The sequence below is a fragment of the Ursus americanus genome, chromosome X (assembly GCF_024610735.1).
Source record: "Ursus americanus isolate L20-20 chromosome X, mUrsAme1.1.p, whole genome shotgun sequence".
In the NCBI taxonomy this organism is placed as follows: Eukaryota; Metazoa; Chordata; class Mammalia; order Carnivora; family Ursidae; genus Ursus; species Ursus americanus.
The window spans coordinates 105292128-105307396 of NC_142164.1; the positions used below are offsets into that span (position 1 = coordinate 105292128).

At 38.9% G+C, this 15269-nt stretch overlaps 1 long non-coding RNA gene across 2 annotated transcripts; it reads right to left on the bottom strand.

Moving 5' to 3' along the window:
• Positions 1 to 822: 822 nt before the first annotated feature.
• LOC148106997 (uncharacterized) lies at positions 823 to 13107 on the bottom strand. 2 transcript variants are annotated; one of them, XR_015723274.1, is made up of 4 exons: positions 12897 to 13107; positions 12621 to 12773; positions 5514 to 5583; positions 823 to 4424 (listed from the first exon to the last, which is right to left on the bottom strand). It is a non-coding gene; the product is annotated as an uncharacterized LOC148106997 (long non-coding RNA). The 2 variants fall into 2 exon arrangements; XR_015723273.1 differs by lacking the exon at positions 12897 to 13107 and having other exon boundaries at positions 12621 to 12822.
• Positions 13108 to 15269: the final 2162 nt, after the last annotated feature.

A 15269-nucleotide genomic window follows, 5' to 3' on the forward strand; every position in this document is an offset into this window, starting at 1 on the left:
CTGAGCTTCTGCAGGGTTCCGTCCTTGGCATGTCTTCTCTTCTTACAATGTACCAATGGTTCTCGAACCTGGCTGCATATTAGAATCACCTGGGAAGCTTTAAAAAAATGGTCATGACTGGGTCTTCATCCCTGATTTGATTGGTCAGTGGTACGGCCTGGGCATTGGGGTTTTTCAACCCCTACAAGGGATCGTAAAGTGCAGCAAAGGTGGAGAACTTCTTTCTCCAGGTGATCACATCTACTACTACAATTCTAGCCACCTATATACAGAAGAGTCCTAGATCTCTGCCCCTGGCTCCCCCCTCTTCCCGAGCTTTGCACTTGTCTCTGGTTATGTTTACCCCTACAGAGTCAAAGACAAATGACCAAACTGCACATTTTACCTTCTCCCCAACACGATCTTTGTCACATAATCCCAAACCAAAGATATAACATGTAAATGGAAAATAAAAACAGACTGTGGCACCATCCACTGAGCTGACCACATTAGAAACTTTGGACTCATTCTTGAGTCTTTCCCTTCACTTCCCACTCCACCAAACATCAAATCTTTTTTTTTTTTTTAAGATTTATTTATTTATTTTAGAGAACAGCGAGAGCACACAGGGGGAGGGGCAGAGGAAGAAGGAGAGAATCCTCAAGCAGACTCTAGGCTGAGTGTGGAGGCCTAAGCGGAACTTGACCCCAGGGCCCTGAGATCATGACCTGAGCTGACACCAAGAACCGGATGCTTCACTGACTGAGCCATCCAGGCGCCCCCCCCCCCCCCCCCCGCATCAAATCTTTCTTAAATCTGTCTCATCATTTCCTCCACCCCCTACCTCCCATTACCTAAATTCAGGCCTTTATTCTTACTAACTTGCACAGTAATAAGTGGGTCCCTGCAATTCATGCTCCACTGGCTTCAATTGTTATCTTTCCAGAATATAAATCTAATGATACAGGAACCCTCTTGCTAAAACCTGTCGATGGCTGCTAAATGCCTACAGAAAAAAGATCCAGTGCTACCTATAGTTTAAAGATACACCACAACCTGGTCTTAGCCTTTGTCTCAGCTACCTCATTGTCTTTCATGAGCCAGTAATGTTAAGAAAAATTATCCAAAATTTGATAATAAGATTACTTATCAAATAATAAAAAGATTATTCCATGCTCTTTCAATGTCATACTAGACTACTGTGAAATAAGGACACCTATGTTACCTGATGCAGGGCAGTACAGTCCAGGGGAGCCACACAGGCAATTTAAAATTTTCCAGCAGCCACATTAAAAAAGGAAATAAAAAGAAACTGGAGAAATTGATGCTAATAATGCATATTATTTTACCCAATATATTCAAAATATTATTCTTTCAGTGTGTAAAAAAATTATTGTTTTTAATTAAGAAAAAAAATTTTAGGTAATCTCTGCACCCAGTGTGGGGCTTGAATTTGCAATCTCGAGATTAAGAGTCTCGTGCTCTACTGACTGGGCCAGCCAGGCTTCCCAGCAAAATTATTAATGAGATATTTTATTTTATTTTATTTTATTTTTTAAAAGATTTTATTTATTTATTTATTTGACAGAGAGAGAGAGACACACACACAGTGAGCGCACAAGTAGGGGGAGTGGGAGAGGGAGAAGCAGGTACCCCACTGAGCAGGGAGCCCGATGTGGAGCTTGAGATCCCACTGAGACAGAAGGCAGCTGCTTAACCAACTGAGCCCTGCAGGCGCCCCTTAATGAGATATTTTAGATTCTCTTTTTTACCTTAAGTCTCTGAAATTCAGTGTGTATTTTACCCTTACAGGACATCTTTGCATGCTATGTTTGCAAGAGAAGTATTTAATTTACATTTAGATTTCATACAATTTACAGTTGAAAAAAGTTAATTCATAAAACCAACTTGTTTTAACATACCTAAAAATTTTCCAGTAACTAAATTGAATACCAAAAATCATTTTCCTTTAATATTTATATCCACATTTACAAAACTAGTCGATTTTTTGGAAGAAATTATTTGACTTTGAAGCAAAAGGGATGTCAGTTTCAAAACTATGTCTGTCCAAGCTATGTAAATTCATTAATTTGTGTCAACTCAGTATTAGTTTCAAAGGGCTGTTATGCTATTTGAAAAGGAATGCTAAATTTATCAATATAAACAAAGCATTCTTCAGTTTTTTTCTTAGCTTTTACAACCGATGTACATAACACCATTACAACTGAAATCTTCCCCATGTTGATTCATGTTACAAAAAGGTATAATATTATTAGTACTGATTTGAATCGTGAGAAGTATCAATTTTAACATAAATTCTTATATCTGTCTAGTTAAATCACAAATAAGCTTTTCTTTTCCTTGGAACTTCAAACTTATACATGAGAAAACATGTAAATCACAATGTCATTTTTAAAATTAATTAATATTTAGCAAGCATTCTTTTTGTTTCAAGAAAATCTTGAATTGCAGTCAACAGCACAATAAAACTTCTTAAAACTTTTTGTGGCTCAAACAAAGTGCATTGGCAACAAGCACAAGATCATTAAAATCATTGTCTACTTCTTTCTTTCAACGGTTCCATAACCACTGGTGATGAGTCACAGCATTTGCATGTATATGCTGAACAGTTTTAACAACTGTATCCATGACGCATTTCGTAGTTTGTTTGAGAGAACTAAGCAATCTGAAACTGGTTTGCTTTTGGGCGCAGAAATTCAAGCTACTATCAAGCTGGCCAAAGTTGCAAGTTGAGAACCTGTTATCATTTTTGAAACAATTTTCAATTATCAATTTTGAAACATTCAATTTTGAATGCAAACAACTAATTTTACTGACTTTTTTCTTGACTACTCTCATCAAATTCACTCTGTATCTGCCAAAAACGTCCCTTATTAATTGTCTACTTTAGTATCTTTATTCAATTTTTTTTTAAAGATTTTATTTATTTATTCGACAGAGAGAGAGACAGCCAGCGAGAGAGGGAACACAAGCAGGGGGAGTGGGAGAGGAAGAAGCAGGCTCATAGCAGAGGAGCCCGATGTGGGACTCGATCCCGGAACGCTGGGATCACGCCCTGAGCCGAAGGCAGGCGCTTAACCGCTGTGCCACCCAGGCGCCCCTTTATTCAATTTTTACACAACAAACAGCTTTTCTCTTTTGGTCGGCTGCAGCAAATTATATGACACTTATAACATACTTCTAATCTCTCTTTTTTCCTTCTTCTGGCACAATACTAGTATCTGGATCTCCACTCAATTCTGCCTCAGTAGTATGCCTTCATTTTAAACTTAAAAATTAGTCCATTCTTATTTCTTATTTTTAAAATAGTTTAATTCTATTATAATTTAAAGCACAAGAAGTATTTCAGTTTAGGGGTACCTGTGTGGCTCAGTCGGTTAAGTGTCCAAGTCTTGGTTTCAGCTCAGGTCATGATCTTGAGGTTGTGAGATTGAGCCCCTCATCAGGCTCCCAGGCTAGGTGTGGAGCCTGCTTAAGATTCTCTGTCTCCCTCTCCCTTTGCCCTTCCTCTCCCCTCTCTCTAAAAAAGAAAAATTCAGTTTAGTTACAAATTATGATTCACATAGGTATGCCTGTAAATGGTACAATCTGTACAAAAGTTTCAAGTAAACACATTTCAGTGTTAAATTAGAAATAGAAATTTACTGAATTATTGAATTGAATCAACCTTTGATACTAACTACAGTGATAATGTGTTTATGTGTAATATTGGAGATGACTCGTGTACTCAACCCAGGCATACAGTGCAGCAGTATGTACGAGTTGCTATACTTAAAGTGAAATGTAGTCCTACCTAAACAATACAGTTGAGCTTAATGGAAAAAATTTTTTTTTACACCATATCAATTTTAAAATAAAATTTAAAAAATTTCCTGAACACACCATAAGAAAAGCTAAGAAGGGATGCCTGGGTGGCTCAGTTGGTTAAGCATCTGATTTTGGCTCAGGTCATGATCTCACGGTCCTGGGATCAAACCCCTAGTCAGGCTCCACAGGGAGCCTGCTTCTCCCTCTCCCTCGGCCTGCCACTCCCTTTGCTTGTGCTCTCTCTTTCTCTGTCAAATGAATAAATAAAATCTTAAAAAAAAAATGAAATCTTGCCATGTGTAACACCATGGATGGATCTAGAGGGTATAATTCTGAGTGAAGTAAGTCAGTCAGAGAAAGACAACATATAATTTCATTCATATGTGGAATTTAAGAAACAAAACAAATGAACAAAGAAAAAAAAGAGACAAACCAAAACCAAAACCAAACCAACCAACAAACAAAACCCCAGACTGTTAACTACAGAGAAGAAACTGGTGGTTGCCAGAGGAGAGGTGGGTGGGGCGATGGATGAAATAAAGGGGATTAAGAGGACACTTACCATGATGATTGCTGAGAAATGTACAGAATTGCCGAAGCATATTGTACACCTGTAACTAATATAACACTGTATGTTAATTATATTTGAATAAAAATAAATAAATAAATAAATCATTTATGGTGAGAGGCACATGCCTGATATCAAAAAAAACAAAAACCAAAAACCAAAAAACTTCAGGTTCTCTCACTAGCCTTTCAAGTGCTCAGTAGCCACATGTGGCTAATGGCTACCATACTGGATAATGTAGATCTAGAGAAATGTAACTTTAACTTAATGATTACTATTGATTGGGGCCCAGACTCCATGAAGTTACATACATACATGTTAACTTGTAAAAGGATTGATAAAATGGGGCACCTGGGTGGCTCAGTCAGCTAAGTGTCTGCCTTTTGCTTTGGTCATGATCTCAGGGTTCTGGGGTTGAGCCCCACATCGGGATCCCTGCTCAGTGGGGAGCCTGCTTCTCCCTCTCCCTCTGCTGCTCCCCCTGCTTGTGCTCTCTCTCTCACTCTCTCTCTCTCAAATAAATAAATAGATAAGTAAATAAAATCTTTTAAAGAAAAAAGAAAAGATTGATAGGATTGTGCATGATTTCTTCAGTCTGGTAGAATTGCAAATAATTTCTGCCTGGTAAAAATGACAACACTAATAGTTGCATTTGTATCTAACTCTGTAGCTTAGTCAGCAATTATATTCCAACATTTTCTCTTTCCATATAGTACTGCCCCTAACTTTGAGATCATAGAAGAATATTTATGGATGTGGAAAAATATTCACAGAGTATTGTTAAGTGAGAAAAAGCAGGTCACAAAAGAGAATAAACAGATTAGTTCTATTTTTATTTTAAAATATATATGTTCTAGAAAAATAAGGAAATAAACAAAAATGTTTACTATTACCCATGGGTGGACTTACGCATGATTTTTAAATACTTTCCTTTTTCTAACTGTTCATTTTTAATTTTTTTAAAGTAAACTCTGGGCCCAATGTGGGTCCTGAACTCACGACCCCAAGATCAACAGTTGCTCACTCTAAGGACTGAGTCAGCCAGGTGCCCTGTCTTCATTTCCCCCCCACCTGTCTTCATTTTTAAAAGTATAATTTAGACTAGGAAAAAACTCATGAAAGTATTTTATAATTTTACCTCAGGTTAAGTGCAGGAGGGCTTCTCTCCCCGCCGTCTTCTCTGTTGCTATAAAACTCAGGGCACTACTCTGAAACAGTTGGGCAACTCTGGTTATCCCAGGTACTTGTCTGCGAATTCAACTAATACTTTTAAAAAATGATGATGATGGTGATGATTTTGATCAATATGTACACCAGACTGTGGAGTCTTCCACCCATTTCTATAGCTGCGATATGTTCTTTGCACTGCTTACTGAGACTCTGGGTTTTTTGCACTTCCCTGTGAAGAGTACTTCAATAAGCCTGAATGGTGAATAAATTGACAATGCCTGATACATACAACAACAAACTCAGGGCATATTTCTTTTTTTTTTATAAAGATTTTATTTATTTATTTGACAGAGAGAGACAGCCAGCGAGAGAGGGAACACAGGCAGGGGGAGTGGGAGAGGAAGAAGCAGGCTCCCAGCGGAGAAGCCTGATGTGGGGCTCGATCCCAGAACGCTGGGATCACGCCCTGAGCCGAAGGCAGACACTTAACGACTGAGCCACCCAGGCGCCCCTCAGGGCATATTTCTATCAGTGCCTGCCCCCTCCCAAATTTTATAATTCACTATTTCGGTTTCTCTCTTGCCCTCTAGCCTGTGAGCCCTTGAAGCAGGGGCTCTGTTTTATTAACCTCTGTGGTTCAATGCCTAGGATAATTCCTGGCATATAACAGGAGAGTGGGCAGGCTATAATCTGCGAGGAATGAGTGGAAGAATGAGAATCCCCACATATTCATTTATGCATGCATGCACACAGCCCCTACTATGTGCCAAACTAGGCACCAGGGATAAAGCCATGAACATTTGTAAGTTTGGAATATGAAAGGACCATGATTTAACTGCTTGAATATGATCAAACAAAATATTTAAAAGCAGAAATCAAAAGACGTAACCAAGAAGGCAACATAGACCAGACTATCTTTACAAAGTGGGACCTTCATCCTATCTAGGAAACAGCTGCATTACTCTGAAAGTGAGTAGTGTCCTTAATAGACTTCTTTCTCAGTGGGCATCCCACCCGAACTCCTTATGAAAAGCCTAAAATAAAAGGACAGCTCTTTGCTTCTTTTCTTTCTCCAAATCTCATGATTTAGGATCAGAATCACAAGTTGGCAAACCTACACAGAGTTGGTAGCATTCTGTTTCAAGCACAGACTCTGTTGAACTGCAAATAGAATTAAATGTTTTCATCACAGCTGGGCTTCCACCTTCTCTGCAAGCTGTGGAGTCCACCTGCTGAGTAATCAGTCAATAGGTGCCCACTTTCTCTCTCTATTCCTATGGCATTAAGGCAGCTATTTCCACAGAGAAAAATGTAACTCTGAAGTAAGGTCCCTTGATCGTAGTTATGGTAGTCTTATGTTCATGTAGCAAGATGAGACAACCCACAGATAACTTATTAATTATAATGGAGTGATCTGGGAGATGAGACCTTAACCAAATGATCCAACTTTTCAACACTGATAACAGGACAAACTGACATCATGTGCCTCATGGTGTAATGCCATGGTGTCTGGTTATCCATTGTTGTGACATAAAACACTCCAGAATTTGGTGGCTTAAAATAACAATGTAGGGGATCTTCAAATTGAATACAAACAAATGAACAGAAGCATTTTTCAAATGCATAACATAGTCATATCAGGGAAGGGGGAATTAATCCAAGTAATTTTGATATCCAGAATTTGGACTGCATGCTCTTAAGCTAAAAAGAAGTCTAGACAAATATTGAACGCTAGTAAGAGCTTTTTTAGCATAGGCATGGGATCACAATTCTGAAACTACTTTCTATGCATTGTAGGATTAGTCGGGTAAGTCAATACATTGTGAATGGTAGGATCCAGATTTTCATTGCTGGAGAAGGTAGTTACAATTATGGAAAGGGGGAGGAATAGATTGAACACTGCTGTGTTGGATTGGAACCAAAGGTATCAGTTTTAATATGTAGAGACAGCTAGATACAGAAATGGTACAGATACGTGTGAGTGTTATGTATTCGATACATGTGTGTGCATGCGTGTATATATACACACATATGTATATACATATATACACACATATGTATATATACATATATACATCTATTTCACAGCTCTGTCTGCCAAAAGGGTCTAGAAGTAATGAAACCACAGTAATGATAAACATAGCCAGGGGGCACCTGGGTGGCACAGCGGTTATGCGTCTGCCTTCGGCTCAGGGCGTTGTGGGATCGAGCCCCACATCAGGCTCCTCCCTATGAGCCTGCTTCTTCCTCTCCCACTCCCCCTGCTTGTGTTCCCTCTCTCGCTGGCTGTCTCTATCTCTGTCGAATAAATAAAATCTTTAAAAATAAATAAATAAATAAATAAATAAATAAATAAATAAACAAACAAACAAACATAGCCAGGACTCAGATCTTGGTTTCTAAATAACGTTCTCCACTAAAAGGAACCAGGGATCCTTGGAGAAATGTCTGACTTAAGGACAGCATAAGCCAGGATAATCTTGTGCTAAAAAATAAGGGAGTGCTCAAGAAATGGTGGGGACATGTTAAAAGGCCACAGAAGCCAGATTGAAAAACTCTGGAATAATTTGAGCATAAACGTAAATAACAGTAAAGATTATATTTTATTGAATAATGTAAAAATATATGAGTCCACATTTAAATGAATGAACAAAAAACCCACAAGTAAATAAATACATGTGTGATAAGTTAAAAGGCAAAAATATATTTCTTACTGTTGGTGGTACTCAAAAAGGTTTGAAAGATACAGCTGCTCAGGATCTCTGGATGACAACAGTTCAATTCAAGGCTAGGCATTGTTTTTTAACAGGGCATTTTTGAATACTTCTTTTTAAGTATTCTTACTATTTTATTGTTGTTATTATTATTGTTCAAATGACCAAAATTTCAGAGACATAATTAGATGAGTCTACTTATAGCACATGAGTGGAGTGGCACAAGAATAAAAGAATTATGTACTCGAGAAGTAGATACTAGTACATTTAATAATCTATGATAAAGGAGATATCATATATTAATGGTAGAGATATGAATTCAATAAGTTGTTTTGCCACATTTAGTCAATTATTTGGTTTAAAAATGTTTTACAGCCTTACTCCACACCTTAAAAATGTTTTTTCATTTTTTAAATTTATTTTTAAATATTTTATTTATTTGAGAGAGAGAGTGTGTGTACATGCGTGCGTGTGCACACGAGAGTAAGAGTGGGGAGGGGGCAGAGGAAAAACCAGACTCCCGCTGAGCAGGGAGCCCAGGGCAGGGCTCGATGGATCCCGGGACCCCAAGATCATGACCTGAGCCAAAGGCAGACACTTAACCAATGGAGCCACCCAGGTGTCCTGAAAACGTATTTTTAAGAAGTCAAATTAAAAATAACCAGAATAGGAGCCCCTCAAAACAAAAAAATAACAAGAATAGGAGGCCCCACCAAAAACTAACCAGCATGGCACCTAATTAAAACAAAAACAGAAACAAAAACAAAATATAGTTCAGGTGAATTTGCATCCCAAACCTATAGTCACATTATTCCTTTTTTTTATATTGAGACATAACTGACATGACATCATAGTATGTGCAACATAATGATTTGATGTATGTATATATCACTTACCCAATTGTAGGCATTTATTCAAAAATTAAATAATTGGTTGTGTCATCTTTCTTCTTGATCTTAGTATGATAGCAGCATAATTCATTGAGATACTAAGCTGAGTTTAATTCTTTTATCTCCCCTCCCCAAGGTCCTTTGTGCCAAGGAGGCCTTAGGGAACAGAAACACGGAACAGAAAACAGAAATGGTTTTTGAGGAACAAATACCGAATGATTTAGCTTATATGTGGAATCTAAAAAACACAACAAGTGAACAAAGAAACAAACAAACAAACATGGGGCACCTGGGTGGCTCAGTCAGTTAAGTGTCTGCCTTTGGCTTGGGTCATGATCCCAGGGTCCTGGGATTGACCCCTGCGTTGGGTTAAAAATAAACACTTGGAAAAGAGAAGTTGCCCTTAAACCACTTCAGCTTTTTTAAAAATTGAAGTATAATTAAGATATAATGTTACATTAGTTTCATGTGTACAGCATGATTCAACAATTCTATACATTATTCAATGCTCACCACAATAAGTGTGGTCACCATCTGTCACCAAACAATGTTATTACAATATTGACTATATTCCCCATGCTCTACTTTTCGTTTCCACAACTTACTTATTTTATGACTGGAAATTTGTACCTCTTAATCCCCTTTATCTATTTCACCAATTCCCTCTACCCCTCTCCCTTCTGGCAACCACCAGTTTGTTCTCTGTATTTAAGAGTCTATTTTTTGTTTGATCGTTTCTTTCTTTTTAAAAAGATTTTATTTATTTATTTATTTGAGAGAGAGAGAGAGAGAGAGAGGGAGAGAGAGCACACGCACAAGCAAGGGGAGGGGCAGAAGGAGAGGGAGAAGCAGACTCCCTGCTGAGCAAGGAGCCCCATACAGGACTCAATCCCAGGACCCTGAGATCATGACCCAAGTCAAAGGCAGATGCTTAACTGACTGAGCCACCCACACGCACTAATTTTTATTTTTTTAGATTTCATTTATTTATTTGAGAGAGAGAGAGAGAGCACAAGTGGTGGGGAGGGGCAGTAGAAGAGGGAGAGGGAGAAGCAGATTCCCCACTGAGCAGGGAGGCAGACACAACATGAGGCTCTATCCCAGGACCCTGAGATCATGACCCATGGTTTTCTTTGAATTAATTTTATTTGAGCTCATTGTACATATTTCAGATAAAAGATTCTTAATGTTTAAAATGAAGAGATTGGACTAACCCAGGGGTTCTCAACCTGAGGTTTAGCAGATCATTGAATGTGAGAGAAAAATATCTGCTCTTCATTTTCAGTGATTCCTAACAAAAGTATTTCTTTCAACTGCTAATGGAAGTATCAACCCACAATCCTGTTAGCAGGACCTGCGGCTTGTCACTAACAGAAATCACAAACACTTCCATGTCACATGACTGTTGCCGATACCTTAAAATATCGTTTATGCTCATTGCTACATCAAAATCACAGCAGTTACTAGACTGCTGTTAGATCTTATATTTAGTAGATTAAATAAAGAACTACATATATCACACATTTATAAATTTTTATACTTTGGTAACCATATTTTCAGTGTAATTGGTTTCCTTTGTATTCCTATTCATAATGTTTTATGCATTCAAAAACATTGTTCTGGGGCGCCTGGCTGGCTCAGTTGGTGGAACATGCAACTCTTGATCTCAGGGTTCTAAGTTCGAGCCCCACATTGCGTGTAGAGATTACTTAAAAAGAAAATCTTAAAAAAAATAAAAATAGGGGAGCCTGGGTGGCTTAGTCAGTTAAGCATCTGCCTTCGACTCAGGTCATGATCCCAGGGTTCTGGGATCGAGCCCCACATCAGGCTCCCTGCTCAGTGGGGAGCCTTCTTCTCCATCTCCCTCTGCCTACCACTCCTCCTGCTTGTGCTCTCTCTCTCTGTCAAATAAATAAATAAATAAAATCTTTTAAAAATTAAACAAAAAAACAGACATTATTCTGAGAAGCCAGACTGATAGGGCCCCTGGGTCAAAAAAATATTTAGAGCCCTTGAACTGGACACTCTGGTTTTTGATGTTCACATTGGTACGTACACAGGATCTCTATCTGTCTCTCTGGGAAAATGGCCCATAATTTAGATAATTATCTCTGTAACAAGGTTACACTGACATTTTGATCATTCCATATCTGACTTCAAATACAACCTAGTCCACAAGCCAAAACATCCAACCTTCCTCACAAACCCTTCTATTCAATTATTCTCTAACACTTTTGCAGTAAAATGGGGGAAAACAGCACCAGAAATGGAACCAGGAAACCCATGTCTTACTTTTAGTTCTGCTCTCCGATCCTGGGAAAGTCATGTAATTTTTCTGAACCTCATCCATAAACACATTTCGATAATCTTTAAAATCTGTAAGTTCCTGAGGTAACTGGGTGGCTCAGTAGGTTAAGCATCTGCCTTTGGCTCAGGTCATGATCTCAGGGTCGCAGGATCAAGCCCCACTACATTGGGCTCCCTGCTCTGCAGGGAGTCTGCTTCTCCCTCTCCCTCTGCGCCCCCCCCACTCGTGCTCTCTCTCTCTCTCACTCTCTCAAACAGATAAATAAAATCTTTTTTAAAAAATCTATAACTTCCCTTCCCAGTTGTAAAAGTCGATACTTTTGAAATTGTCTGCTTTTCTGCTAGGTGTGTTCTTTGGGATTTAGTTCTTAGTATTCTATCTTTAATAAATTCGTTCTCTTATCAATTATTGAGATGGGAATAATCTAAGCAACTGAGCCAGAGGGTCCTGGAAAAATTTACCAATGAGCCATATTTAAGCTGAGTTTTGAAGGCTGAGTATGAGTCCATTAACTAAGGACAGGACAAGAACTTCCCAGGCAGAGAACACTGCCAAGGCCCAGCGTGCTCAGGGCCCACAGGTGCACTGAGGGGTTTGATAGGGGTTCAAAGAAGAGCAGATCTGTACTGAGCCTGGGATCCTTGGCTTATAGGAAATGGGAGAAAGTGTACAAACAGGTGAAGTGACATGGTCAAGTTTGTGTTTTGGATAAACAGCCCTGAGAGCAACGTGAAGCATGGGGAAAACTGAATCAGAAAGATCAGTTAGAAAGGAGGATACTATAACATTTGAGGTAAGAGATAACGGAGACCCAAATCAAGGCACTGGCAATGAGAACAGTGAAATGAGTAAAAAGAACAGAAGTAAACGATCTCTATGAGAAACTCAGTGTGATAATGAAGGAGGACTCTAGGGTGACCCTTGCTTCTAGTGAGGAAAACTGAGTGAAGAGTGGTATTGAAGGGAACAATTATTAACCAGAATAGGGAATACAAGAAGAGAAGGCTCTCTGGGGAAGAAAGCTAGGCTTTGAAATGTTGAGTTTGAGAAGCCTATTAGACCTCCAGAGAGAAATTCTGGCCCTTGGGATTAAGAGCATGGAATTCTGGAGAAAGGTACCCCTGGAGATAGAGAATTATAAAAATCACATGCGGTAGGGGTACCTGGGTGGCTCAGTCAGTTAAGTGACTGCCTTCGGCTCAGGTCATGATCTCAGTGTCCCGGGATCGAAACCTGGAATTGGTTCCTTGCTCCGAGGGGAGTCTGCTTCTCTCTCCCTCTGCCTACTGCTCCTCCTGCCTGTGCTTTCTGCCTGTCTGTCAAATACATAAATAAAATCTTAAAAAAAAATCACATGAGGTAGCTGAAGCCATTTAATTAGCTTCCCCCCCACCCCCCACCAATAGCACCACCAGCCGGGTCCCTCAGCAGTGCTTTACCTCACCAAACCCCTTGAATCCTGACTCCTGAGCTTGCTATTAAGGCTCGAAACAACTGCCTCCTCCTCATTCTCACCTTTCCCACTGACCTTTGTTACTCTGTAACACATCTCTGGTTAGTTAGGACACAGGCAAAATCGCTGTAGCAAAGGAACCCCAAAGTCCAATAGCTGATATATGACAGGAACTTCTTACTTTCTTATGTAACAGTTCAGGGCCTGCAGGGCAGCTCTGTTTCATAAAGGTACATAGGAATCTAGACTGATAGTTAGCTCTGCCATTTTCAGCATTCCTCTTAGGACTCAAGGAATTGTTCCAATCACCGTCATTTCCCAATTGGGGCAACAGGGGGTGGTGGTGGTGGGAATCCAGGCAAGAAGCTTTGACTTTTTTAAAGTGGGTTCTTTAAAAAAATTTTTTAAGTAATCTCTACACCTAATGTGAGGCTCGAACTCACAACCCCGAGAGTGCTCTACCAACTGAACCAGCCAGGCACCCCAAGAAAGCTTCATCTTTCTTAAAGATAAATACACATCACTTCTGCTTACACCCCATTAGTCCAAACGCAGTCACATGACCACAATTAGCTAGTGTGCCATTACTGAAATCGGACTTCTTTTAGAGTTCCTAGAACAATGTTTCTCAAGACGGGGGTCCATGGACCACGTGTACATTACGCATGTTAAAAATTGTGATTTCAGGGCTGCCATCTCAGACTTCATTCAGAACCTATGGTCCTGAAATGCCCTTTTGATTAAGTTCTCAGGCTCTATTTATTAAGACTTAAGTTTGAGAGATTTTGCCCCAGAGCTTATTAGCACAACACTCTTAGTAATAGACATTCAAGGACTTTGACTCGATTTTTGTTTAAAGGTCATGTAGTTCAGAAGAAAGCTGAATAAATGTCCCAGTCAGAATTCGGTCAATGTTTAAATATTCTATCTCCTCACCATTTGAAAAAAATCCTCCTTAAGACAATATGATCTTAAAGAAGAACTCTCAAGAACCCAGACCCTATCTAGAGCCAAAGTCTAATCCTGTCACACTCCCCTTTCTCAGGAGTAGCATTTGTCTTGATCAGCCATGGATGGCAAATACCTCAATGTGCTTGTTAGTCACTAATGAAAGGTTTGAGAAAGAAGCTAAGTTACCCTAAAGATATCTTGGCCCCAAATCTACTGGTAAATCCAATTATGAACTAGTCTCAAAAACAAAACAAAACAAAACCCCAACACCCACCAAAAAAACCCCCCAAAAAACAAAAAAACCCCAAACCCAGCCCCAAAACTGGTGTTTTTGAGACTAGTTTATAATTGGATGTCAAATACAAATAGTAAAATTTCCCCCCCAATATTATTATTTGCCAAAATAAGTTAACACCATGCTGTTCTTCAACATTATTTTGAAATTCTACTAGTCCAAGAAATCTGGAGATCTTGAAATCACTGTCTTATAACTCCTTAAGCCATTCCAGATTCCAGTATTCAAGAAAGCTCTTGGCCTGCCTGCTAAAGTTTCTGCAAATAGCAGGCAAATCTGCATTCCACACTGTCAGGAACATGATTAATTATCTATTTGGATTAGCCAACAAAATCTATGTTCCTGTGTTTCCATGACACGCTTACTTAAATTTCTTAGCTTTGGTCATGCCTTTAAGTTACAGTGCTTTCCAAAATGTTTGCCTTTGCATTCTCGCAGGACAAAAAGAAAACCAGAAGAAAAACAAAACAAAACAAACTAACTAACAAAAGCCACTGCCAAGCACTTGGTGACCAACATTTAAAGATTTCTCATTGCTGCACCAACGAGCGGTCTTAGATTTCTTCAACTTTTATAAGAAAAGCTTTGTGTGAGTTCTTGTGTTTTCCACAGCCGAATAACCTTAATATGGAAACGTACTCATGTTACACACACCATAGACATCAAGAGAAAGTTTTAGAAAATTTGAGCTTTTTAATCAGATGATCTTGTGCTCTACTCAGAAAATGAAATTCCATGGGGAAATTGCTACTCAGAGTAGGCTTTGTTCTTTTATAATATTCATTCTCTTTCATTACTCTCCAACCAAGAGGCTACTTCAATAACCATCTGAATAGGGAGGATGGTATTACAAATGAGCTGTTAAGAAATTTTTAAAAATCAGATCTGTTTTGGAAACTACCGTCAGTTGGAGAGTGGTTTATGTGTGAACTGTGCTAAATTCCTTAAAGTTAAGCCAACTCTGAATATGCCTGATTGATGAAATAATGATTGTCACTTCAGTGAAAGAATAGGCTAGCATATATAACACGGGCTGTAGTAACCTACATAATCTGTGATTGAAAAAATAATCATATATCCTTATGGTTTCATTGAATCAGATTAATCTGCTTT